A 25510-nucleotide genomic window follows, 5' to 3' on the forward strand; every position below is an offset into this window, starting at 1 on the left:
ACACATTTATTTACGAGATCTACTGAGGATGAGGGATGCGTAGAAGGCAGACTCCCTGCTTTCAAGGTGCATTCAATCTAGTAACTTCTCAACAAATAGTCGTTTGGGTTTTAAAAATATTAATTTAAGTAATTGTCTTTTAAGCACCAAGAAGCATTTTGTTTTCTGCTTAAGTGATAAGGTAGCGTTTAAAAATCCCATTTGAAATGATTCTGGGAAGGTGGCAGTTTGCGCACATCTCTGTTGCCTTGTTTTTTTAAATTCAGCTTAAGTAAAATACAATTTCAAAGCTTAGAACAAGAACACCAAGAGTTAGAGTGTCAACTCTTGAAGGTAAAGGACTTGGAAGTTAAATCCAGGAAACCTAAAATGCATATGATAACATTTTAGAAGGATGGGGTGCCTGGGTGGCTCAGTCAGTTGGGTGTCCAACTGTTGGCTTTGGCTCAGGTCATGATCTTAGGGTCATGAGATCAAGCCCCACATTAGGTTCCACACTCAGTGGGGAGTCTGTTTTTCTCTCTCTCCTTCTCCCTCTGCCCCTCCCCCAATGTGCGTGTGTGCTCTCTCTCAAATCTTTTTAAAAAAAATAAAAATTTAAAAGGAGAACTAAGTAATAGAAGAAAAGTGCCCTGAGCTGAAAAAAGGTTGCAAATGGAAAGACACTGCAGATTTGAATGGGTTCACTGTTGTTCCAGGCAAGACTGATGAGAAACGGCATAAACCTAGGAATATTCTGATAAAATTCCTGAATTCAGTGATTAAAAAAAGTCCTACAGGCTCCTAAATAGAAGGATAAAGTCAAAACAGCAACAACAAAATAGGCTGTTCTCATTTGTAATACTGCAACTTTGGTGATGGTGTAAGAAACATCTACTGATTAGAGAAGAGGTCTCTACTCCAAAGAGTCCTGTATGCAATCTAGATATTATTCATCCTTTAGGGAAAAGAAAGCTCTGTGTGAGTGTGTGAAGATTCAGAGATTGTATCCCTCACAGACTCCAGTCTAAGCAGTATACTCTAATCAAACAGCTAATGCAGAACAGAGACCCCAGGATAGGAGGAAGAAAGGAGACAGTGATGGACAATGGACTTTGAAATGTATGTATATACGTGTTTTATATATATGTACATAATATGTATATTATGTATATAATATATATGTAATTGCATATATAGCAAGTGACAGGGAATGTGTAATATAAATGCTAAGTAAGAATCTTTGAAATAGAAGAGACATTGCAGCAGAAAACTTGGTTGTCTGAATAAAATAGTCTAAAAGATTTTAGCAAAACTCAGACATTGTAGGTCAGGGTAGTATGGGAATGGGTGGGAAGTAATAGCATTCTTTGGTGTCATTGGGATGTTGGCAGAGGGAAGTATGGGAGTGAACTGCCTTGGTGAGGAGAAAAAGACTTTATGATAGTGTTAAAAATTATAAAATACTTAAGCATAAATATCAAAGAAAGGCACAGGATCCATTTGAAGAAAATTACAAACTCTTAAGGATATAAAAGCAAGATCTGGAAAAATGGAAATATATAATGTATTCCCAGATGGGAAGTCTAAATATATATAAACATAATGGAAATCAATTATAGCTCCAACGGAGAGTTCTTTGGGTGGGGGAGAATTAGATTAAATAATCTCAGTGTGCATGTGGTAGAATGAATGTTTTGGAATAGCCAAGAAAATTTAGAAACAGAATTGTGAGGTGGTCCTTCCTTTACCATGTGTTAAAACAAAGTCTAAAATTACTATGCTCAAACCAGTATGGTAGAGCGTTTGAATAAAGATGAATGAACAGTATAAAGTGCCCAGGTCCTTGTATGTATAGGAAAAATAATTATGAAATCATGAAAGTGTCATGAGTTTATTAGACCACTTGCCTTCTCAAATTAGAAAAGATCTTAAAATAAGTTGTCTAGGACTCTGTAGGACAGCAGCAAAGCCGAACGTGACGTTCTAGTTATGCTGCCAAGAGGAGCACGCTGGAACCAGAAAGAAAAGACCATTCCTCTTGTAATGTCTTTCCGGTGCCCCCTACAGACCAAGCTTAACATTGAGGTATCAGGCAAAGGAAAATTATTTAAAGCGTCCAACTTTATTTTCACAGAACAGGCAATGAAGGGTAGATTTGGAGCTGAGAAGTAATAAACTGAAAACTGACATACCCTTGATTGCTCTCTTTCCTTCAGTCCAACTCCCCATATCTAGTCCATCCGTAGTTTTTTTTGGTCCTTTGGTCCTTTAAGGATCCTTGAGAAGGATCCTTAAGCTGCTTCTCTCCACCGTTGATCGTTGCTAATCATTGCCTGACCTGCTCATCTCCGGCTTTGCTAGCTCCTGGCTAGTGTGCCTGCTTCCTTCTCTCTCACTGATTTCCATGTAGAAGCTACAGTGAGCTTTTTAAACCATAAACTCGATCATGTTGCTTCCCTGCCCTAAGGACCTTCAGTGGCTTCTCTTTGTCTTAAAATAAAATTCAGACTCCTTTCCATGCTCTCCAAAGCCTACACAGTCTCGACCCTTATTTGCTTCTCTCATCTGTGCTTCAGCCACGCTGGCTGACTTCTCTCCTTCCTCGTCTCCCTCTCTCCGTTCTTTCTTCACTCTTCCCTCCCTCCCTCCATTCCCTTTTCCTTTCCCTTTTATTTATTTAGTGGCTATTTATTATGGCCTACTATGTGCCACACGGCTGCAGGCAATATAGCAGTAGTTATAATAACTAAAATCCCTGCCCTTAAAGGGGCTTACATTCTGTAGGAATAGACAGAAATTAGTAAGTAATATGTATTGCTTGTCAGATGGTAAAAATTTCAAAGGAGAGCAGTCGTGAAGAGGGATGGAGAATACTGGGGCTTGATCGGTGGTTACAATCTAAAATAGGGTAGTCAGGGACAACCTCGTCCTAAGATGGCATTTGAACAAAATCCCAAGGGCAATGAGGCTTTTTTCCTTTCCCTTGAACTCACCATACTTGTCCCCACCTCCTTGTTTCTTATTTTGCTTCTGCCTGGAATGCTCCGCTCCAGGATTTGTACTGGGCCAACAACTCTGCCTCCTTTCTGTCTCAGCTCAAAAGTTACCTTCTCAGAGATGCCTTCCCTGATCAAGTTCAAACGAGTAACTCCTTCCATTTTTCTCCATCACTTCTTTCTTGTTACTTTCTTTTTCTGTTTTAATTTTTTTTTAAATTAATGCTTTCCACCATTTGATATGGTCTTGTTCCTGTATTTATTTATCTGATTCTCCCCTAGTAAAATGTTAGTTCTGTGGGAGCAGGGACCTTGCTGTCCTGTTTCCCTGCTGGATGCCCAGAGCTTAGAATAGAAGACTCTCAGCAGACACTTGTTCAGTGAACAGATGGTCTTTACAAGGAGAAGATTCCACCAGGATTCCTTAGATGGTGCAGTTTTACAGAGTAGAGAAGTGTGGGCTTTGGCCCCAGGGCCTTTGGCAGGAAGGAAAAGGAGCCCCTGTGGGAGCTGGTCCGTGCTGGAACTCAGGGGCTCATGATGTTTCCTGGCATTTGGTTAGTTTCTGAAGTTTGTTTGTTTTTCCTTTGTTTCCCTCACCTATTTGTGCCCTCTGATTTTCCATGTGACTTTTATAGTTGGATGCTGTGTGACAACTTTCCATTTCATCAGCCTGCCTGACTGCTTTGCTCATTCAGTTCATCTGATATTTATTACTGCAGCTACTTTCAGAAGATACGGTGCCACACCTGGTATGGTGCTTGATGAGAGTGGAGCCACACCACTGAGTGCCTCTGCTCCCTGCATCGGGGGACGTACACCTCTTCTCTTTCATTGTATTTTGCCCATGCAAAGTTGATTCCCTTTTTCTTTTACCTTAACCAAATGTATTACCCACAGTGTCTGATCTGGGATGTAAGCTAATTGGGTGGGTTTTTCTGTAGAACAGATATTGTCAGCAACCTTCAGTTTGGTTTAACTGGTTGGGAAAAACTAAATATTTTGTATGCCTGGTTTTCCAGCATCTTTTTGTGGCCACATTATATCTTTTGCCCAATGTTGGAAGACCAGGGTGCCTAGGTGGCTCAGTTGGTTAAGCGTCTGCCCTTGGCTCAGGTCATGATCTCAGGGTCCTGGGATTGAGCCCTGCATCAGGCTTCCCTGCTTATCCGGGAGTTGGCTTCTCCCTCTGCCCCTCCCCCTGCTTTCTCTCTTCTCTGTCTCCCTCTCAAATAAATAAAAACTTAAAAAAAGTGTTGGAAAACCAGGGAAGTGAAGTATTTGGCCTTATGGTAAATATTAGGTTTGTTGAACTAGTTCAGGCCTTTGGTCAATTTAACCTAGTATATGCCATCTAGACTTCCGAGGACATTCACAGGCCACCCATTGTATGTCCAACTGTACACACACAATACTCTTATCTTAGGTCCTACCAGTTTTCTCTCAGCTGCCTATTTGAATATTTATGTCCAAGATATTGTTCAAACACTAAATTTATTGTAATTTTTTTGCACATAGCTAAATACAGTAAAATCTCAAATATTCCATGTATTTATTATTCTGTCATGAGCTTCTAGTTTATCTTCGTGGTTGAGAAATAGACCTTGTGAAACATCATAATAATTAAGATCCTATTTCAGTAAATATTGAAAGAAACATTAACATGATTATTAGGTTGAAAAACATGACCAAGGTGATTATTATTAACTAGGAGAGAATCATCATTATCAGAAGTAAATTTTTCAGAATCCTGAATTTGATTTGATCACCTTCTAACTTTTCCTTACAATTATTCAAAAAAGAGTTATTCATTAGAGGTAGGTATTCTTTCCTACTTTTTTTTTCTTGTAGTCAGTTACAGTTGTCTCAGTTTCTTTGCCTGTAAAATGTGGATAATAATAGTGTCTACTTTATGGGATTTATGTGAGAACAAAATCAGCTAATATATAAAAGTATAGTGATTACAACAGTGCCTGGCACCTGGTAAGCCCTGTAAGTCTTTTATAGCACTGTGCTGCTGTAATTTTATACTCCCCAAATTTCCACCCATACAGAAGTTGTGATTAGTGAAGAATATCTGAATTGGGCATAAGAGCCCAAATTTGGTTTCCAGCTTTATCTACAACAGGATGGTAGTTAAAGCCTTGAGAATAGATGAGTTCACCCAGGAAAGAGGGCTTAGCATGAACAGAAAGGAGTATTTCAGCCAGAACCCTAAGGAGTGCTAATATGGGCAGAAGAAATGAAAACCTGCAAAGACAAGTAGGAAAAAGTGGCTGGAAGTGTAGCAAGAAAGCTAGACAAGGAATATCAGGAGAGTTTGGGGTCAGAAAGACAAAAGAGGGAAAGATTAAATGTTGCAAACACAAAAATGGTAAGGATTAAGATGGATTCGTTGGATTTAGCCACCAGGTGGTTTATGAATTTATTGAGAGTGATTTTAATGCAGTGATGTGGGAATACGAAGTCAGATTATAATGGGCTAATGAATGAATGAGAAGAAATAGGAAAATTTCAAAAACAAAACAAGTTTCAGTAAGGTTGACTAGTGTCAGGAGGATGGGACATGATGGTAGTTTTTTGTTTTGTTGTTTTGTTTTGTTTTTTTAATATTTTATTTATTTATTTGACAGAGGGAGACAGACAGCGAGAGAGGGAACACAAGCAGGGGGAGTGCGAGAGGAAGAAGCAGGCTCCCAGCGGAGGAGCCTGATGTGGGGCTCGATCCCAGAGCACCGGGATCACGCCCTGAGCTGAAGGCAGACGCTTAACGACTGAGCCACCCAGGCACCCCCATGATGGTAGTTTTTTGGTAGTTATTTGCAGAGATAAGATATTGTGAACGGCACCTTTATTGCCTAATAAATGACATAAGGAATGTGTGTATAAATATTGAAGGTACTTATGCAAAGGGCATTAGCGTACCTGTAGTATTCTGGGAATGAATCCCTGAAGTAATATCATTCAGGTGTGTAGTTAACAGCTGAATAGGAGTTTGGTGGGCACACAGACAAGGGAGAAGGATACTTTATGTTTTGTGAATCATTGTAGCATGTTTGAGGAATTAAGATGATTTAGTAACTGGGAGAGCATAAAGCGTAAGCTCAGTAGGTTTAGTGAGCGTGGACAGGTGAGCAGGGCTGAGAGCATGGCAGGGGTGGGCCTTAGAATCTTAAATTTTATGTAGGTGTAGGTCCTTGCTTCCCAGTGGGGGTTTGTGTGGATGTGCCAGGAGGTACTCAAAGCTATAGGATAAACATGTACATCTTTTTGGAGTGTACATTCAATTGGATTTTGGGGAAATTATTGCTGTATTAAAACATGAATATATTATGCAGAATCAAACATTTAAGATAAAATACAATCTTAAATTAAAAAACTTAAAAATAATACATTTTCCTCTGGTGGCTGGCTTCTTCGGGCTGTACCTTGTGCTGCTTCTAGACCCTCCATCCCCTGTCACTTTTTTCAGGTCAAAGAGTTTACAGAGCATCCATATAGATGATGTGGAATCGTTGAAGAATTGTAAGCGGTGGTGGATGACCTTGGTATTTGGTAGAGATCATCCTAGAGGAGGGTGGTTTCAGGCTTCTTTGTCATACAACCAAAGGGCACCATTCCCATTGAATATAATGCATAACAGTCCTAGATAGATAACAGAGCAAGAGAACAGGACAGGACAGGGAGACTTCTGAGGAGGCTACGAAATGAGCTCGTGGTCTCTGTAGTAGGATTAGGGAAGAGGTAATGAAAAGAGGTTTTTGAGCAGGCAGAATTGATGAGACTAGTATGGAGGAGGAGGGCATATGATATGATAGAAGAACCGAACTTGACGCTAAGGTTTCTGGCTTAGCATCTTGAGAGGAAGATGGCACGATTTCCTAATACAGGGAATAGAGGAAGAAGAACAGTTTTGGCTATGGGAAGAGATAAATTCAGTATTATTGAATTGGAGAGGCCTTTGGGCCATGCAGGTGGAGATCCAAAGCCAGCAGTTGGCTTCTTCAGAAGGGCCTGTCCTAAAGATAACACATTCAGTATTCCTGAGTGGTCCTCGCTGATCATGGAGGCCATGGGCATGGTGGTCCAAAGGGAGCACACTGAATGAGAAGAGACTAAACACAGAACTCTGGAAGCACCACCATTTAAGGGGAAAACTGAAGAAAAGGAACCTTAGAAAAAGTGGTCAGAGAGGGTATGCATGGCCACAGAGGGAGAAGAGCAGAGCCACAGGGAACTGCAAGAAGTGCATGTTGCCGCTGAGAGTTTACCGAGAGTGGACTGAGAAATGCCGTTGAGATTTGAAAGGCAAGGGGGGGGGGGGTTGGCGGTGACCTTTGCTTGAGCTGTTTTAATTGTGTTGGGGCAGGGGACTGCAGACCTGTTGGGAATAGTGTGGTAAGGAATCCAAGGGGGAAGAGGAAGTGGAAGTAGAGGCAGCCAGTGTACATTTCTCTTTCAGGCCAAACCATGTAAAGTGATGGAGCAAAAGAATAGTAGCTAGGATGCTTATATGTTTCTCTCTTCTTTCTTTCTCTCCCCACTAGAGAGCAAGTTGCAGGGGTGCCTGGTGGCTTAGTCAGTTAAGCATCTGACTCTCTTGGTTTCGGCTCAGGTGGTGATCTCATGGGTTGTGAGATCAAGCCCTGCATCAGGCTCCACGCTCAGCAGGGAGTCTGCTTGAAGATTCTCTCCCTCTGCCCCTCCCCTCTCTCTCTTTCTCTCTCTCAAATAAATAAATTAGTCTTAAAAAGAAAAAAAAAGAAAGTAAGTTGTACGAGGAGTGGAACTTTCTTTTATTTACCACTTTATGTCCAGGTAGAAAAGAGCTGGCACATAGTAGGTGCTCAGTAAATATTTGATGGCTGTATTAATGAATTATGTTAAGAGGGGAGAGACTTGAGCATGCTCATTTGTGGGTTGGAAGGGTAAGAAGTCTTGAAGAGGAGAGGTTGAAGGTGTAGAGTAGAAAGGACATGATGGAACATGGTCCCCATGAGTCAGGAAAGTGAGGTCCCAGGCACTGCTGGAGTGATTATCCAAAATACCAGGAGTGACTCCTGCTGAAACAGAAGGAAAGGAAAAAAGAATGGGAACAGGGGTAGATATTTATAGGTGGTGGAGGAGGAAGTTGGGGGAGTTCTCTCCTGATGGTCTTATGAGTAGTCTCTGAATTAAAAATAAAGTAAAAATGAGTATCATGTATATATCCTTGGAAAATCCTTTGTGAAGTCATACAAAAAAGCCACTCCCACTTAAGCAGCTGTGCTTATGTGGAAAGTTCTGGATATATAATCGTAGACACACATAAAGGGTAGATGAGGTAAGGATGCGCCAGGGAGCATGAGTAAGAGTAGGTGAGACAAGAGGTCTCCAGTCTCAGAAGTAAATGTAGGGAGTGGCTGTGAGCTGAGAGAAGGGAATACAGGTACCAGTGAGAACCCCATTTCATTGTGACCCACAAGGAGATTGTCCTTGCACTCTCAGGGAAGTCGGAAGCAAAGGCAGTGCATGAGGCTCACTTTTTCCTCTTTGAGATAAAGTGAACAGAAATTTGAGCCTTGAGTGAAGTAGAGTAACTCGTTGTTAGCAAGTTCTCCGATTCTGACCAGGCTGGTTTTCCAGTGATTTACTTCTGATTCATTTCACAGGAAACTGCTTTCCCAACTTTGACAATCTGTTATCTAAAATGAGTTGTCTGTTTAGAAGCAGAGGTAGTAGTGAGAAAGAGGATGTGACAGTGTCTCTGTGAGTCATAAGGAGTAAGACATGGCCATATTTGTTCACCTCATCAGGTTTTATCTAGAATTAAAGACTATTAAAGTGTCCATTTTGTTTTAATTAACAGTTGTTTAGTAATTTCTCACTTGTTCAGAAGTCTTTCTTTCTGGTCTAATCAAGTTCAAGGCTCCATATTTTCTCAGGACTTTTCTGACAGGGAAAATACGGTAGTAAGAATGGGTTTTATGGTCTTCTAGGCTTACAGTTGAATTTAAATAACCCAAACAAGCAGATTTTTTTTCTTCTGTTAACCTTACAAGCCATTATTATAATCGACCTCTGCCAGTGAAGCTGTACAAGGCAAGCTACAGTTGGCCTCGAGCTCTGGCTGCTTCTGTTCTTGCATTTCTCACATGTTAAAACATGTTCCCTGGAGAGTGAGCACAGGCTCTTTCAGAAGGGATCAGATTCTAAGAGTAAAAGGGGTTTTGCTTAGAGCAAGTTGCCAGTTGTAATCACCTACTTAACTGCCCTATCAGGGAAAACAAGTTCATGATGCGAAAAGCACCTGTCACTTTTTAGACGTGGAGAGAAGGAACTTTTTTTCCTTTTCTTTGACAGAAGATGAGATCAGGTTGACTAAGCTATGCTAATTGGATTTGGTATCACAATTAGCTCAGTACTCAGAGTTCATTTTTTTCTAAGCCATCTAACATTTGATGGGGGGTTGGGGGGAAACCCCGTGTGCCTCTACCTCACTCCCCCCACATTCTGAGCTTTTTAGTCATTAGTTGAATAGTTAGAACTCCAGTTGGGCCTTTATTTGGCGGAAGAAAAGGAACTTCACTGGCATTTTGGGGAGAACCTAAGGAACGAGAGAGTCATCTAGTCAATTTGGCATCAACAACTGAGGACCCATTTCTCATTATTATAGACCACTAAGTTGTAGCCAGAGCCAAATTTTCCTGAATTTATATTATGTGTGTGTGTGTGTCTCAGAGACCACATTCAAGTCTTTTGAAAGACAACTGATGTCTGGACTTTTTTCCAGATTCCCATTTCTGTTGGCTTTCATGGAATTAACTGGGAAAGCATGTTGAGGGCAGAGACACATCAGAGGCAGTGTGTGAAGTAACGTGGAAAAGATCACTGGGTTTGGGTCTACTATTTCTATTATTTACAAGTTCTGTGACCTTGGACAAGTCATTTAACCTCCCCTATCCTCTGGGAAATGAAGTGGCTAGATGAGTGAATGTAGTTCTTTCCAGCTTTTAATTCCTGTTACGACCTCTGTGTGTGTGAAAATATATGAAAAGGAAATCCTAGTTTAAATTCATGAGGACAGTTTTTATTTAAAGAAAACCCATGTATAGTGAGAATCATCATTGCCTAATTTGTATGCAGTCAGTCAAAACTTACATGTTGAGTTTTCTTAAAGCAAGGCACACGCTTAATTATTCAGGATGTATGCAGTTGTTTTGGCCTAGTGAGGGTTGGGCAGGGGCTTTAGTTCTGCTCAGAGTTTACAGTGAGTTGAATCCCCCTTTTACTTCCATCCCCTTTGCCCTTCCATCCCCCACAGCCTCAGCGTCCTGTGCATTTTTCTTTTGTAATGCTCATCAGATTACTGTATAAGTGTTTGCTTGCATTTCTCTCTGTCCTTCTTTGGACTGGAAACCATGTCTTACTCATCTTTTCGTATTGTAAAACACTGAGGAGAGGAAAGATGGTGAGATGTGAGGAAGTAGGTAGCAGCAGAGTCAAAGACGGTCCAGATTTTGGTTTGAGTAACCAGGGGAATGATGGTGTTGTATAGAGAGACTCCTCGGGGGCTGCTTTGGAGGGAAGGTGGTGAATATAATTTTGGACAAGATGGAATCTGTGGCATTGTCGGGACTTCAGGTAGCCCCTCAATAGTTAGAAATGGTGACTTATATCCTGGAGCAGTTGAAGGATTTGGGCATCATCTTCATGCGGTTTATCAGAGTGAAACAGATCTTTGAAAGGGAAAGTAAAAAATGAAGCTAATGGGGAGGGCTGCCTATATTTAGGAAACTAGAGGAGAAAGAAGAGTCATCCAGAGTGCCAGGAATGATGACAGAGCAGGAGATAGACTGGGGTACGTGGTGCCGCGCTGGTATGGAGGAAAGACTTGGCAGTGCGAAAGCTTTCGAGAGGTTAGGAGGATGAGATGAGGGAACACAGATGATTGGATTAGTCGCTTGCGGACCTGTGGCTGAATCAGAGGCGAGACTGAAAAGTGATGAGGTGTAGAAACTATGAGTGTAGGCTTCTCGGGAAAAGATTGAAAGAACAAGGGCAGATTCAAAGGAGGACTTATTTTACTTTGTCATTATTTTTTAATAATAGAGGGTCCTGAGGAATCTTTTTAGGCCTGGGAAGGCTAAGAAAGGAGGCTAAGAAAAGGTGGAGTTGGCTAGGGAGGTTTGGGTGCAGACTGGATCCCTTGGGGGTAGAAGAAGGTGAGCTTGAGAGCAGGATGGTGGAGCTGTGTCCCGCTGGAGTGCAGGGAGGGGCACCTCTCCCTCTGAGACTGTAGGAGGGGGTTGGCTGAAAAAACTGGGGAGGGGAAATTGGCGTGGGATTAATGGGAGAAGATTCTTCAGAAAGATGGAAGCTTGGAGTTTTGAGAACTGTGAGAAGAATTGGAGCAGCAGCTGTGGGGAAGTTTGAGAAGAATTAAAGAAACAATGAAAGCAGTCCCAGAACCCGGAGGCCAGAGCCAGTGTGGTCAGTATGGATTTGGAGTGGACATGGTTACATGATATTTGCGTAGAACTATGAGATTAGGATGTCCTGTAAGTCATTAGTGCAAATGGCGTGCCCTCCTGGGGTCCAGAGGAAAGCAGAAGAAGGTAGGCTCTAAAGATGGGAATGTGCCCTGAGGAGGGGTGGGCTTGAGGAACACTATGCCGTCAGCCTTGACTTCGCAGTTCAGACTGTTCCATGTTGTTGAACGCTGGGCATTCCTATGTCACTGTTACTGTGTGGATGTGTATGAAGCAGGAAAAAAAGATGATTTATTTTAGGATATTGTGGTGGAAAAGGGTATGAGAATACCTGTAAGAATGCTATGATTTCCAACCCCCTTTTAATTAAAAAAAAAAAATGGCATGGGAACGTTGTTGGAGAACTTGTGAAATGGAAAGATAGCCTCCTCTCCTAGTCCTGCTTCCCAGATGAAATCACTTTCTATGCGTTCTGGTAGCTAACAGTGTACCTTTCAATAATAGGGTAAGTCCGCTTACAATGAGAAATTTACCCATTTCTAGCACTCTTCCTCCTGAGTTTTTTCAGTTATATTGTTGTTCTTATATTGTCAAAGTAAATAATATTTATACTGTTTTGCGTAACAAGAAGTAGTCTTTGTGCTATGTGTACAAATTAAGTCTAAATGTTTTTACTCCACAAGTACCGCTTTTGCAATATCATTATTAAATAAGTATTACTTTAGAACCTAGAAGGGCTTTGGGCATGTGGAGAAGGAAATAGGATGCTTTATCATCAAACTCTGCCTCAACGAGAATGGTGCAAACAAGATCTACTGAATCCTCTTTTAATTGCTTTTTCCTTTCTACGTTCCATCTAGGTCTTACTCAGCGGCTGTTGTTTCTCATACTTTAAGTTGTCGTTTTTCTTGTCTTTTAAAAAAATTTGGAATAGTTATTTTTAATATGGGGTGCATGAGTGTTAAGTCCTTGCCTTTCAGAAATGTCTTTATCTCCCTTTGATTGTCAATTCTTTGAATGTAACATATTTTTATATTATGGAGGCTTTTTGGATTTGCTTTTTGTCCTTGGAGTTGTGAAATTTCATTAGGATGTGTCTAGGTGCGTGTCTTCTCTTTCATCCTGTTTGGCACTTGGTAGACTTCTTTCAATCTGTCTTTATTGGCTGTCTTTCTACAGCTCAGAGGGATTTTGTTTTATTGTTTCTTTCCTTCCATGGGTCTTGTTTTTAAAGTGTTTTGTGTTTTCTCTTTTTCTTTTTTAAAATTTATTCTCTCTTTTAAGAGCAGTTTATTCTTGATTTTTATGGACATGATAGCCTCTTGGATCTGAGTATGTGGATTAGAATTTTTTAAAAGTTCTCTTCTAATTCCTGAAATATCTCATATTTCCTTTGGGGCAAGTTCTTCCAGTGGTCCATCTTGGTCCTTTTTTTTTTTTTTTTTCCTGTGAATGTCATGTAATTCATGGCTGTTCATGGTTAATTTGAGTGACTGGGTTGATTAATATAGGTAGTTGGCATGGTTTTCTTCTGGAATTAAATTGATCTTATTGAGTATAAGTTTTTATGGAATCTCACATACAAAAGAGTATATATTATGTATATACACAGTTTAAGTAAGAGTAACGAATTGTCCATGATCTAGTTTGGGGGCCTCTGAGGGGCCTGTGGGCTAATTCTCCCCTACACTCAAATGTAGCCATCTTTCTGAGTTCTGTTACTCATTACCTAATTTTCCTTTATAGTTTGTCTATATCCCAACAGAATATGTAGTTTTGCAGGTTTCTGAACTTTACTAGTGGAATCATGCTGTATGTATTCGTGACTTGCTTTTTTTTCGCTCAGCGTTGTTTATGAGATTCATTCTTGCTGATGCAAGTTATTGTCCCTCTTTTTGTTATCCTGCTGCTCTAGCATTCCACTGAATGAGGTCACTGGCTGGTGGATATTTTAGTCATTTCCACATTTTTGCTCTTGGAGACATCATTGCTGTATAGCTAATATATTTAAACGTCTGTGTGTGTGTGTGTGTGTGTGTGTGTGTGTGTACACACATACACCTGACCTTTAGTCATGGCTTTTCAAATGCATATGTAAAAGTCTAGAATGAAATAGAACAAAATTTCTGGATAGGAAATTGTGAATGATTAAAAATTCTTTAATAAACTTCTTTGTATTTTCCGTAGTTCCTTAAATGCCCTTAGTTTTATGTTCTGGAATTTAAAAAAAGAAATGAATAACACTATTTTCCTTTGGAAAATGCAGAAAGGGTAAGGGTTAATAAGAGAAATTTGCATTAATAAATGTGGAAAGAATCAGTGCAACTGTCATGATTTTTGCAAGCTTAATGATTTTGTAGAATCTTTAGCAGTGTGTCTATATCAGACGTGTTTGTAACTACCTCCAGGCTTGAATTAGAGTTTCTGTCAAGTTTGCAATTTCTTGAACTTCTTTTCTGTTATTTTCCTTTTCATCTACTGTCTCACTCAAATTTCCTTTGCCGACATTATGTAAAAGAAAGAGCCATCAAAAACTTATGCTGTCTATGGACAAGGAGTATTTTTAAAGCATTGAAAAGATACGAAAGATGTATTATAGGTTAACTGGCTTATGGATAAGGTTTTGGGGTTTGGATTTTGCTTTTTGTGCTCAGATTCTTTAGACTAAGGCATACTATGCTTTTGCTAACGAGTTTTGATACTCTGCTTAAATTATATAGGCTAGTTTGGGGTAACAATTTTTCTGTACCTCACTGACTCAGCTGAAGGCGATTGAGCTTTGAGAGGCATTCAAAGCAACTGGTCACAGAGGTCAGGAAATTCGGATTGATTGATAATAGAGCTAACACACTCGGCCTCAGACGTAAGGAGAAATCCATTTTAAATACCTCTAAACTTCGTGGAAGAGTTTTGTGATCCTCATTTAAAGATGCACCCCCTCGGATAAACACTCGTAGGCCTCTGGAGTTCTCTAAGGCAGGCGTCCTTGGGTGTTTCCTGCAGTATAAAACGTGGTAATACATTCATTTGAATGTACTATGGGAGTTGGTTGAAAATTTTCTGATAATTACCACTGTAAGTAAATTTGGATAATGGAACTGGTTTGAACACAAGGAACTGCAAGCAGTTTTCCTCAGTTGGGTATATGAATGAATGTAAACCTTGGGTTTTAGAGGGATTCCATAGATCTCCTTACCTGCACCATCTCTTTGCAGCAACGTGTACTGAACAGACTTGGTAAAAATTTGGCCATGATGGCAGTCTTAGTTCAGGAAAGTCAAGTTTCACAGTGGGGGTGGATGAAGAAAGTTTCTTGATAATAGCTTAGACTTATTCTGTGGCTCAAGGGATTAGAAAGTAAAAATTGGAGTTGATGCAAGAGCCCACTTAATGTCCATATTAACTTCTAAAATGTGAGCACTTCATTTTCTGTATCTTCTCCGTTTTATATTTCACCGAACAAGATGCTTATGATCTTTCTGTGCCCTACTGTGGGAAAGCCTTTTAGAGGGTGTTTTGTGGTCCTGGCTGGCTTAAAAATATTTGTGAGTGTATTATAGAGCAATGTTCGTTTTTCCCACGTAGTGTGTAATGTTCTTATTCATTGATTAGCCCCGTCCCTAACAAAATTTAGAGAGTCTGGACGAACAAATGTGGAGAAAATGACCGAAAATGTTGTATTCAACATTTTTGTTACTATTTTTAAGACATGTTAGTAAGTGAAAGGAAACCACTGGTACTTGGTTTGAATGATACTCAAAACCCCTAAAAGTGCTCAGAGTGTTAGTAATAGTTGCAATTCTGGGTTTAAATTTGCATCACTGCAGTATGAGAACTGAACTGCTGTACTTACATTTGGAGGGAACATTTTTTTTAATCCGTGGTCACAAACAACCTCAGATTGGAGAACAGAGAAAGGCAGACTAAGAGAAATACAAATGGAAAATGTTAATCCTCTGTTGCAACTTACTGTAGTATTTCATATTGCCTTAAATATTGGACTAGATTTCTACCAGAATTCTATAAACTTGAGGGGTATAGTGATTGCAAGTTGTCTGACCTTTCTAGGTTTGAAACTTTCTGTAATCTAATTCCTTCTACTCTCTCACTTGTGAGGGAAAGTACACATGCACACACACAAATAGGGCAAACTAAAAAAATCTCATAAATAGCATGGTAAAAAGCTGCAGTTGTCTTGGAATTCATAAATGTGTTAAAAAACTTGTTTTTTTTTTTCATCTTTGTAGATGTGTGTTTCAGTATAGTTTTTCCTCTCTTCATTTTCCCTCATGAAAGGAGAAGTTTTGATATTTCTGAGTTATCACTTTCCTAAAATCTACTCATTTTGCTCAGATCTGTGCTATGTATAGAGTGTTGTACTCCTGCCCACGTCTGATATGGAAGAAGAGACGCAGACAGGAGAGTGGGTGACTGACTCAGAAAGATGTAAATGATCTTATTATACTTGAGCTGCAACCACACCTAGAAACCTCGACAATAACAAGGCCTGTGTTTGATATACCTCACTCGTTAAATCCTGTCTGGATTTTAGTGTGTCGCATGTGTGTTGGTCATCAGCAAAGTCAAACAGGTGCTAGAACAATTACAAAGCTTTAATCAGACTGATGATTACACTGTTTCTCACTTTGACCATACAAAGAAAATGAAACACATACCAAAACAAATTTCTAGTTGTTTCTTGTATTGTTGGTTCTGGGTCAGTGGTTTCAATGCTACAGATCCTCCACCAAGATAGATTTTCATGGGTAAATTCATTAAGGTTAAAATAATTGCAGCGTTTGTGGCAAGTTGGTGATGTTTTTAAAATAGCTTTTCCCTTATTATAAAAATAACTCATGCTTAATGGGAAAAAAAAGGAAACTGAAGAAGAAAGTATTTCCGCACACCTAACACCCAAATATAAATACTAATACTTCAGTAAGCTTCTTTCCAGTCATTTTTCTTTTTGATGTCTTTTTAAAAACTGAAGTAATACAAACACTGTATACTAATTATAATGGAATTTTTAAAAATTGAGGTAATATAGCAAATTCAGTTATATCAACTTTTAAACTATTTTGAACATTTCCTATTTCATTATTCTTTAAAAACACAGCTAAGTAATATTCCATTGGTTTGGATATACCATAATATTTGAATAGTCACCTACCATTGGAATTATAGGTAGCTTTAAATTTTTCTACAATAAACTTTTTAAAAATATATATTTACTTTATTTATTTATTTTAGAGAGAGAGGGTGTGTGCATGCTTGTGCACTCGAGTGAGAGGAGGGGCGGAGGGAGAGAATCTTCAGGCAGGCTCCCTGCTGAGCACAGAATCTGACACAGGGCTGGATCCCATGACCCATGAGATCATGACCTGAGCCGAAACCAAGAGTCGATGCTTAACCGACTGAGCTGCCCGGGTGCTGCTAAACTTTCATTTTTTAAGATTTTATTTTTAAATAATCTCTACACCCAACATGGGGCTTGAACTTACAGCCCTGAGATCCAGAGTCCCATATTCTCCCTACTGAGCCAGCCAGGTGTGCCTAAAGTAAACTTTTTAATAGAAGTGTAACTTGCATACAAAACAGAGTCCAAATAATAAACATATGGCTTAGGGAATTTGTAGTGAATTTTTACAAAATGAGCATACCCATGAAACTACCACCCAGATCAAGAAAGAGAGCATTAATTACCAGCATCCAGAAGCCATGCCCCGTCCCAGTTATTACAGTCCCAAAGTTGACCATTACTGTGACTTCTGTCATCATTGATTGGCTTTGCCAAGTCACCGTTTGCCAATTCAGTTTGGTTGGTTTTTGAATTTCACATAAATAGACTCATGTACGTTCTCTTTTGTGTCTGACTTCTGTTCAGCATTGGATCTGTGAGTTTCCTCCATGTTGTTACTTACAGCAGTAGTTAATTCTGTTTCATTTTGTACAGTATTTTGTCCCATACTTTATTATTCATTCTACTGTTCATGAACATTTAGTTTGTTTCTAGTTTTGGCTCTTATGAATTTTTTTATATATATGTCTTTTTTATATATATGTGGATATATACCAAGTAGTGGAATTGCTTGACTGTAGGTATGTGTATGTTTTGCTTTAACAGATATTTTATCAGTTTCCAAAGTGTTTATACCAATTTACATTCCTATCAACAATATGAGAGTTCCATTTGCTCCTATACTTATCAACACTTAGTATTGTTATTTTCTTACTTTTAACCATTCTAGTAAATATATAGTAGTAGAATTTCCTAGTGATTTTAATTTGCATTTCCTTGATGTCTAAAGAATTGAACACGTTTTCTTATGCTCATTTGCCTTTTGGATGTTCTCTTTTGTAAAGTACTTGTTGAAGTGTTTTGGCATTTCTTAAAATTGTGTTTGCCTTTTTCTTATTGATTTATAGACCTTCTTTATCTATCCTGGATGTGAGTTCTTTGGTTGTATGCAGTGCAGATATATTCTTTCTGTGTCTTGACTTTTTCCTCTCTTAATGGTATCTCTTGATCACACAATAAACTTTAAGAAGTTGACGGTGTTATTTTGGTAAAAATGTACACTCATTCCTATCTAGCTAGAGGTCACTTACTTGGAGGACAGTGCATAAGAGGGTAATAAAAGCAGAAGTTGTGTTGTTGTTGGCTTTGCCCAGCATCATGGCCATGGTTTGCCCCTTGAGTGGTGCCAGCTGTCTTACAAGTAAATATGGGCCCTTGGTTGCAAGAGAAACCAGTGGAGCACATGCATGGGTAAGTAAAAATTTATCTCTAACCCTGGGAGACGACTAAAAGCTCAATCCCTGATAATATTGGCTTAGTAGAGTCTTTTTTTTTTTTTTTTTAAGATTTTATTCTTAAGTAATCCCCATACCCAGTGTGGGACTTGAATCCATAGCCCCAAAATCAAGAGTCACAGGCTCAGGGTGCCTGGGTGGCTCAGTTGGTTAAGTGACCAACTCTTGATTTCAGCTCAGATCATGATCTCAGGGTTCTGGTATCGAGCCCCGCATCAGGCTCTGTGCTCAGTGTGGTCTGCTTGTCCTTCTCTCTCTGCTCCACCCCCCCCCTCAGATAAATAAAATCTTAAAAAAAAAAAAAAGCCACATGCTCCAGCAACTGAGCCAGTCAGGCACCCCAGTAGAGTCGTTTTCTTCCCAAAGATTTTATTTTTTGCCAGAGAGAGAACACAACAGGGGGAGTGGCAGGCAGAGGGAGAAGCAGGCTCCCCACTCTGCAGAGAGCCTACGTGGGACTCCACCCCAGGAACCTGGGATCATGACCTGAGCCAAAGACAGATACTTAACCAACTGAGCCACCCAGGGCGCTCCAGTAGCGTCATTTTTATATGCAGTATTGCACATACAAGTTAATGCTTAAATTGCACACAATGGCTTAGGATCTTGATAAATTTTAATCTGTCCATTTAAAAGTAGGGCATATATAAACAAATAAAAGTTGACTTTATTTTTCTCCAGAGTTAGAATAAAATAAGAGCTGTAAGCCGAGAGTTAAAAATATAGGTACTGAGGGCAAAAAGATAGAAAGGTAGTATCATTTAGTGTCTAAGAACTCAGGTTCTGCGTTAAGTCGGAATTCTGGCCCTTGCATTTACTGATTTGGCAACTTAGGTACGTTATTTAGCCTCCTTAATTAAGCTTTAGTTTCCTGACCTTTGGAATGTGGATAATAGTTTACCCTGTAAGGGTTTTGTGAGGCTTAAATATGATAATTAATGGTAAGTATCTGGCCCAAGTGAGAGCTCAGTAAATGTTTACTGTTATTAGGAGGTAAAGGATTAAAAAAGATTAAAAAGATTTATTTGTAAGGACTAATTGAATTTACACGCACTTTTAGGAAGCGGGGTTTTTAAGAGAGTAGGAGTAAAATAGATGTTGGTGATTTCAAAGGGTTAAAATTTTATATTCAAAAACTTTTATCTCACATTTCTTCTTTTGGGTTCAAAATTACATCTGGGTTTTGAGTTGCCTCTTCTGTTGTCTGAATTTTTTGTTCTCTGTAGGTAGCTCTTCCAATCAGCATTTGTCGGTAGACACCAGGAGTTTGTTTTATACAGCCCAACTGTGTACACTTAAAAAAAAAAAAAGGCTGGAGCACCTGGGGGCTCAGTTGGTTAAGCCTCCAACTCTTGACTTCGGCTCAGGTTGTGATCTCAGGGTTGTGAATTTCACAGCCTTGGCCCTCAGCATGGAGTCTCTTGAGATTCACTCTCCCTCTCTTACTGCCCCTCCCCCACTTGCTTGCTCATATGCAGGTGTGCTCTCTCTTTCTCTCTCTCTCTCTCAAAAAAAATCTTAATTTCCTTAAATATTTGGGCATGTGTTCAGAATTCTCCCAATTGGCTCATTAATTTCTTTCTCTCTCTCTTGTTTTTAAACAGTTTGTTCGAATTGGGTGGATCAGTGCTATTTTGGCTGCTGGGCCTGACTCCCTGTTCCCAGTGTGCCGTATTTGGCCATTGTAGTTCAAGTGTGGATAGTTGATAACCTTGGGATTTGGAGGAGGGTGATGTAGGGGACTACTGGGGAATATAAGAATCTTCCATGAGTATAGGAGTAGGCCAGCTTGTGGTTCTGATTATTTGAACAGGAGAAAAGTTATCAGTGCACATTGGCCAGTGGACAGCTGCTGTTCTTCCTTAAATTTCACAATTGGAGTCTCGCGCTCACTGTTGCTCTCCTACTTTCCATCCTCCCTCCCATGCCTTCTGGCTCCTTCAGGTCCCTGGATATGTACAATCTGTATCTCAAATATTTTATGCTCTTTTGTTTTAAACCTTTGTTCTTACTCCTGTTTGGTTCCTTGCCTCATTATGTTTTTACTTGCTTTTCTTCTTACCTGCGTGTAAACCTCTGGAGGACAGGTACTTCCTTGTTTCTACTTAACAATTCTAGTATCCAGCGCAACTTAGGTAGAGTTAGTGCTCCATAGATGTTGTAGAATTGTAAACTAGGTTTTTTAAAATTAATACTAATTGTTATAATTGATGACAAGATTTCGGATCTATTATAACACATACCTCTTTGTATTAAAATAAGTCATGGTGACTAAAAATCTATGTTAGGCATTGCCCTTGGCCCTTTACATGAATTTTCTCTAGTCCTTGTTAACCCTAATAAGATGGAATCTCCTTTTATATTTGAGGAAACTGAAGCTCAGGAGGGTAAATCGTTTTCTTAAGGCCATACTTGTCTATGAGTCTCTGGCTTTTAAGCCAGTGGACTTTCCATTACACCACACTCCCTACAGGGCTGATGTGTCTGTGGGGGAGAGGACTGATATGAAACCTAGCACACTGCCTTTGCCTCCTGAGATAGTATTCAAGGAGAGTGGGCAGAACCAAATCAGAGGTCAGTTATCAAGAAGGCTGTATAAAAACAGTTTCCATGAAAGGACTAGGGAGATAGGAAATAGACCAGGAAATAAATTGGGAGGGTCAACGCAGGAAAAGCTACTTAGTTAGCCATCAGACTAGAAGGACTGGTGCAGATAGGAGGCTGGAGAGGCAAAAGATAGAGAACAGAAAAAGGTTAAGGTACAGACATGTCAAGCTGGTTTGAATCAAATTTCACAAACATGGAGCTCTTCTAGCAACAAGTCCCCTTAAAGCACAGTTTAGTGTTTCTGGCTTGGCTGGGGGTGGGTCCTCAAAGTGAAGCACCAAACTAAACAGAACATGAGAGCCAGGAATGCCTAATTAATATTCTTGGCTGCCTACATGGTGCCTGACACATAGTAGATACTTAATACAGGTTTTTGAGTCAATGACGAATTTTTTCTAATCTTTAGAGTTGCCAACAGGGAAGAGATGCTGAGAACACTGTAATTTTGTAACAGTGCAGTTTATGTTCAACCACTGGTGTTCAAAAAGGAAGAAAGAAGTAGCTTGAGATTTGGGGCTGAAGTTTGGGAGAAATACTGAGAGATGTCTTCAGAAAAGGAATTCCTTTCATAGTTGGACTTCGAAAAGAAAGAGGGGGCAAGATAGCTGAGGTTAATAACTTGGTACTTAGTCACCAATATAATTACATTCAGTAAATGCCTTTTGAACACCTACTAATGTGCCAAGACAGAGTGCCAGATATTGTGCTTGGCTGGTCATATTGGGATAAATTAGATAGCACCCTCTTTGGGAATTCACAGTCTAGACTAGAGGGAGACAACAAACAAAAACAAACGAAAAGCAGTGACAGTGCTTATCACTGGTACTACTGTGAGAATGTGCCAAAGGCAGTAAGGGAACACAGAGAAGAAATTCTGTACGAGTTAGAGTTAGGTTCCGCTGAGATAGACAGAACCCCCAAATTAACCGTGGTTTAAGTGATACAGAAGTTTGTCTCCCTCTTCTGTAAGTGTTTGGTTGAGTGGATTGGGGCTGGTGTGCAATTTCGTGACGTTAGCGTATCCATGTTGTTGGTCCACCATGTGTGGCCTCAGCCGCATGGTCTGAGATGGCGGTTTCTCTCTTCAGGCTGCAGGGTGGTGAAAGGAGTGAAGAAGAGGAGGCGTAGAGCTGTCTCTTCAGGAAGGTGCATGGGAACTTGTGCTTACATTACATTGGTTAGAGCTTAGTTCTGTGACTCCACACCTACCCGTGAGCTTAGTTAAAAATGGGTGGTGGTCCCTAACTTAAGACAAAGGAAGGATGAATTTTGCAGATCAACTAAGTCTCTGCCACTTGTGTCAAACTTTACCTTTCAGAGAAGTGATGCTGAAACCAAGACCTGAAGGTGATCAGGGTTAGCAAGGAGGACAAGATAAGGAAGGCAGAGGGGATTGGCAGTTAATAGAACTTCAGGTCTTAGGTTTGGCTTCAGCATTGGGGAGGTAGGGGGGAGTAGCCTCAGATAGCCTGAAGAATAATTTTAATGAGTTTGTATTTTATTCTGTATTCCATGAGAGCCATTGAAAAATTTTAAGCAGAGGAGTGACATGATGAATTTTGAAAGACTGATTTTTGTGTGTGGTAAGCCAGGTTCAGCTCAAAGACCACATAGATAATTGTAGTGGTCTAGAAGAGAAATGATGAGATGAATTTCAAAGTGATCATGGCAAACTACTTTTAGTTCTCCAAGCATGCCAGATGTTTTTTGTTTTCTTTTGGTCCCTCAGTTTTTATTTTTATTTATTTATTTTTGGTTCCTCAGTTTTTTAAAAAAGATTTTATTTATTTATTTGAGAGACTGAGCACATTAGCAGGGGAAGGGGTAGAGGGAAAGGGAGAAGCAGATTCCCCACTGAGCAGGGCACCCAGTGCGGGGCTTGATCCCAGGACTCTGGGATTATGACCTGAGGCAAAGGCAGACTATTAACCGACTGAGCCACCCAGGCTCCCCTTGGTTCCTCAATGTTTAAAAATCAAATTCACATACCATAAAAGCTACTCATTTAAAGTGTACAAGTCAGGGGTGCCTGGCTGACTCAGTCAGTAGAACATGGGACTCTTGATCTTGGGGTTGTGAGTTCGAGCCCCAGGTTGGGTGTAGAGATTACTTAAAAAAAAAAAATCTTAAAAAAAAAAGTGTACAAATCAGTGGTCTTTAATAGATTCACAAAATTGTGCAACCATCACCACTATCGAATTCCAGAATGTTTTTATCACCCTAAAAAGAAACCCTAACGTATTAGTAATCACTCCCCATTCACCCCTCCATCTAGCCTCTGGCAACCACTAATTATATTCTGTCTCTGTGAATTTGCATATTCTGGACATTTCATATAAATAGCATCATACAATATGTGGCCTTTTGTGTCTGACTTCTTTCGCTTAGTATAGTGTTTTTCAGTGTTCATCTATGTTGTAGCATATATGAGTATTTCATTCCTTTTTTTTGGCTGAGTAATATTCCATTATATGGATATAACATATTTTGTTTATCCATTCATCAATTGATAATGTTTGGGTTGTTTTTACTTGTTGGTTATTATGAACAGTGCTGCTGTAAACATCAATGTACAAGATTTTGTATGAACATATATTTTCAGTTCTCTTGGGAATATACCCATGTGTGGAATTGCTGGATCATATAGTAAGTCTATGTTTAACTTTTTGAGGAACTGGTAAACTGTTTTCCAAAGTAGCTGTGCCATTTTGTATTTCCATCAGCAATGTATGAGGGTTTCAATTTCTCGACATCCTTGCCAACACTTATTATCCTAGTAGGTGGGCAAGCCAGGAGGACAAGATAAAATGAGTCATGTGTCTATTTTTGAATTGTACATTTTATATATTGTAGATACTAGACCCCTTGTTAGATATATGGTTTGCAAATATCTAAGAAACTTGCCTAATCCAAGATCATGGAGATTTACACCTATGTTTTCTTCTAAGTGCTTCATAGTTTTAGCTTTTGTGTTTAGGTCTCTATACCGTTTTGAGTTAATTTTTGTATATGGTGTGAGGTAGGGGTCCATATTTATTCTTTTGCTGGTGGATATACAGTTGTCCCACCACCAGTTCTTGCTTTTTAACTTTTATTTTTGGGTGTAGAAGACTTATTCTACCCCTGTTTTCCTGGAGAATTTTACTTACCCTTCAAGATTCAAATCAGCCCAACCTTTTTTTTTTTTAAGATTTTATTTATTTATTTGAGAGAGAGAGAGCATGCATGAGTGAGCACAAGTGTGGGGGAGGGGCAGAAGGAGAAATGGACTCCCCACTAAGCAGGGAGCCCGACATGGGGCTCAATCCCAGGACTCTGCAGTCATGACCTGAGCTGAAGGCAGACACCCAACCAACTGAGCCATCCAGGCGGCCCAAATCAGCACAACTTTTGAAAAATCGTTCTCTCCTTTAAGCCTCTACTTTATTTATCTTAGTCCTCCTGAGTGCAGAAAGGGGCAAACTTGGCCCAGACGGCCAAATTCCATCAATTACCTTTATTTATTTATTTATTTTGGTAATGACCCAGGAGCTAAGAATGGTTTTTCAATTTTCTTTTCTTTTTTTTCTTTCTTTCTTTCTTTCTTTCTTTCTTTCTTTCTTTCTTTCTTTCTTTCTTTCTTTCTTTCTTTCAATATCAGGGGTCACATGATATTGTAGATACTGAGCCAGCAAGGTGCCCCTGGTTTTTCAGTTTTAAATTGTTATATTTTAAATGATTATGTAAGCACCTATGTAATAGTCTTGATTTGCCTTTTGGCCAGTAAAGCCTAAAATATGTACTGTATGGCTCTTTAAGAAAAAGTTTGCTGATCCCCCGCATTTGTCATACAAAGTGTAAGTAATATTTTACATGTCTCTCATACTAGACTTGGCTTTTTTTTTTTTTTTAAGTAGGCTCCTTGCCCAACAAGGGGCTTGAACTCATGACCCCGAGATTGAGAGCTGCATGATCTACCGACTAAGACAGCTAGGCACCCCCTAGACCGAGCTTTTTAAGGATAAGAACTGAATTTTATTTATCTTTCTGTCGCTGTTGTCTAGGAAAATACTTGGTATATGGTAAGGATTTAGTGGCTATTATTTGAATGAATGAGTAGTGTGACACAAAGTGATATTTTTATTTTTATTTTTATTTTTTTTTAAAGATTTTATTTATTTATTTATTTGACAGAGAGAGACAGCCAGAGAGAGGGAACACAAGTGGGGGAGTGGGAGAGGAAGAAGCAGGCTCCCAGCAGAGCAGGGAGCCCGATGTGGGGCTCGATCCTGCAACGCCGGGATCACGCCCTGAGCCGAAGGCAGACGCTTAACGACTGCGCCACCCAGGTGCCCCTAAAGTGATATTTTTAACTGTAATTTAATTAATTTTAATATACCATAATATCTCTTGCCTTTTTTTGCCTTATCTAACTTGTTATATTTTGTTTATAAGAATGAATTACGTAGATTTCAGCATTTCCTTACACCTTAAAAGAGACTTGCAGAACATACTTATGGAACACCTTTTTGACAAAGAGAAAAATCAGCGTACAAATAAAGTAAGATTTATTGAGTAATTGTATAGCATGTTAGAAACAAAAGCAGAGTTCCTTCTTTTGATTTTACAGTTCCTTCTGTAGAAAAGATATGAGTACAATTG

At 39.6% G+C, this 25510-nt stretch overlaps 1 protein-coding gene across 4 annotated transcripts in view; it reads left to right on the forward strand.

Annotated features, from left to right (window-relative positions):
* The window catches only part of DIP2B (DIP2 acetate--CoA ligase B (putative)), a 213236-nt gene that overhangs the window by 11311 nt on the left and 176415 nt on the right, over nt 1–25510 (forward strand). The window lies entirely within an intron of this gene.

Source organism: Ursus americanus, chromosome 25 (genome assembly GCF_024610735.1).
Source record: "Ursus americanus isolate L20-20 chromosome 25, mUrsAme1.1.p, whole genome shotgun sequence".
NCBI lineage: Eukaryota > Metazoa > Chordata > Mammalia > Carnivora > Ursidae > Ursus > Ursus americanus.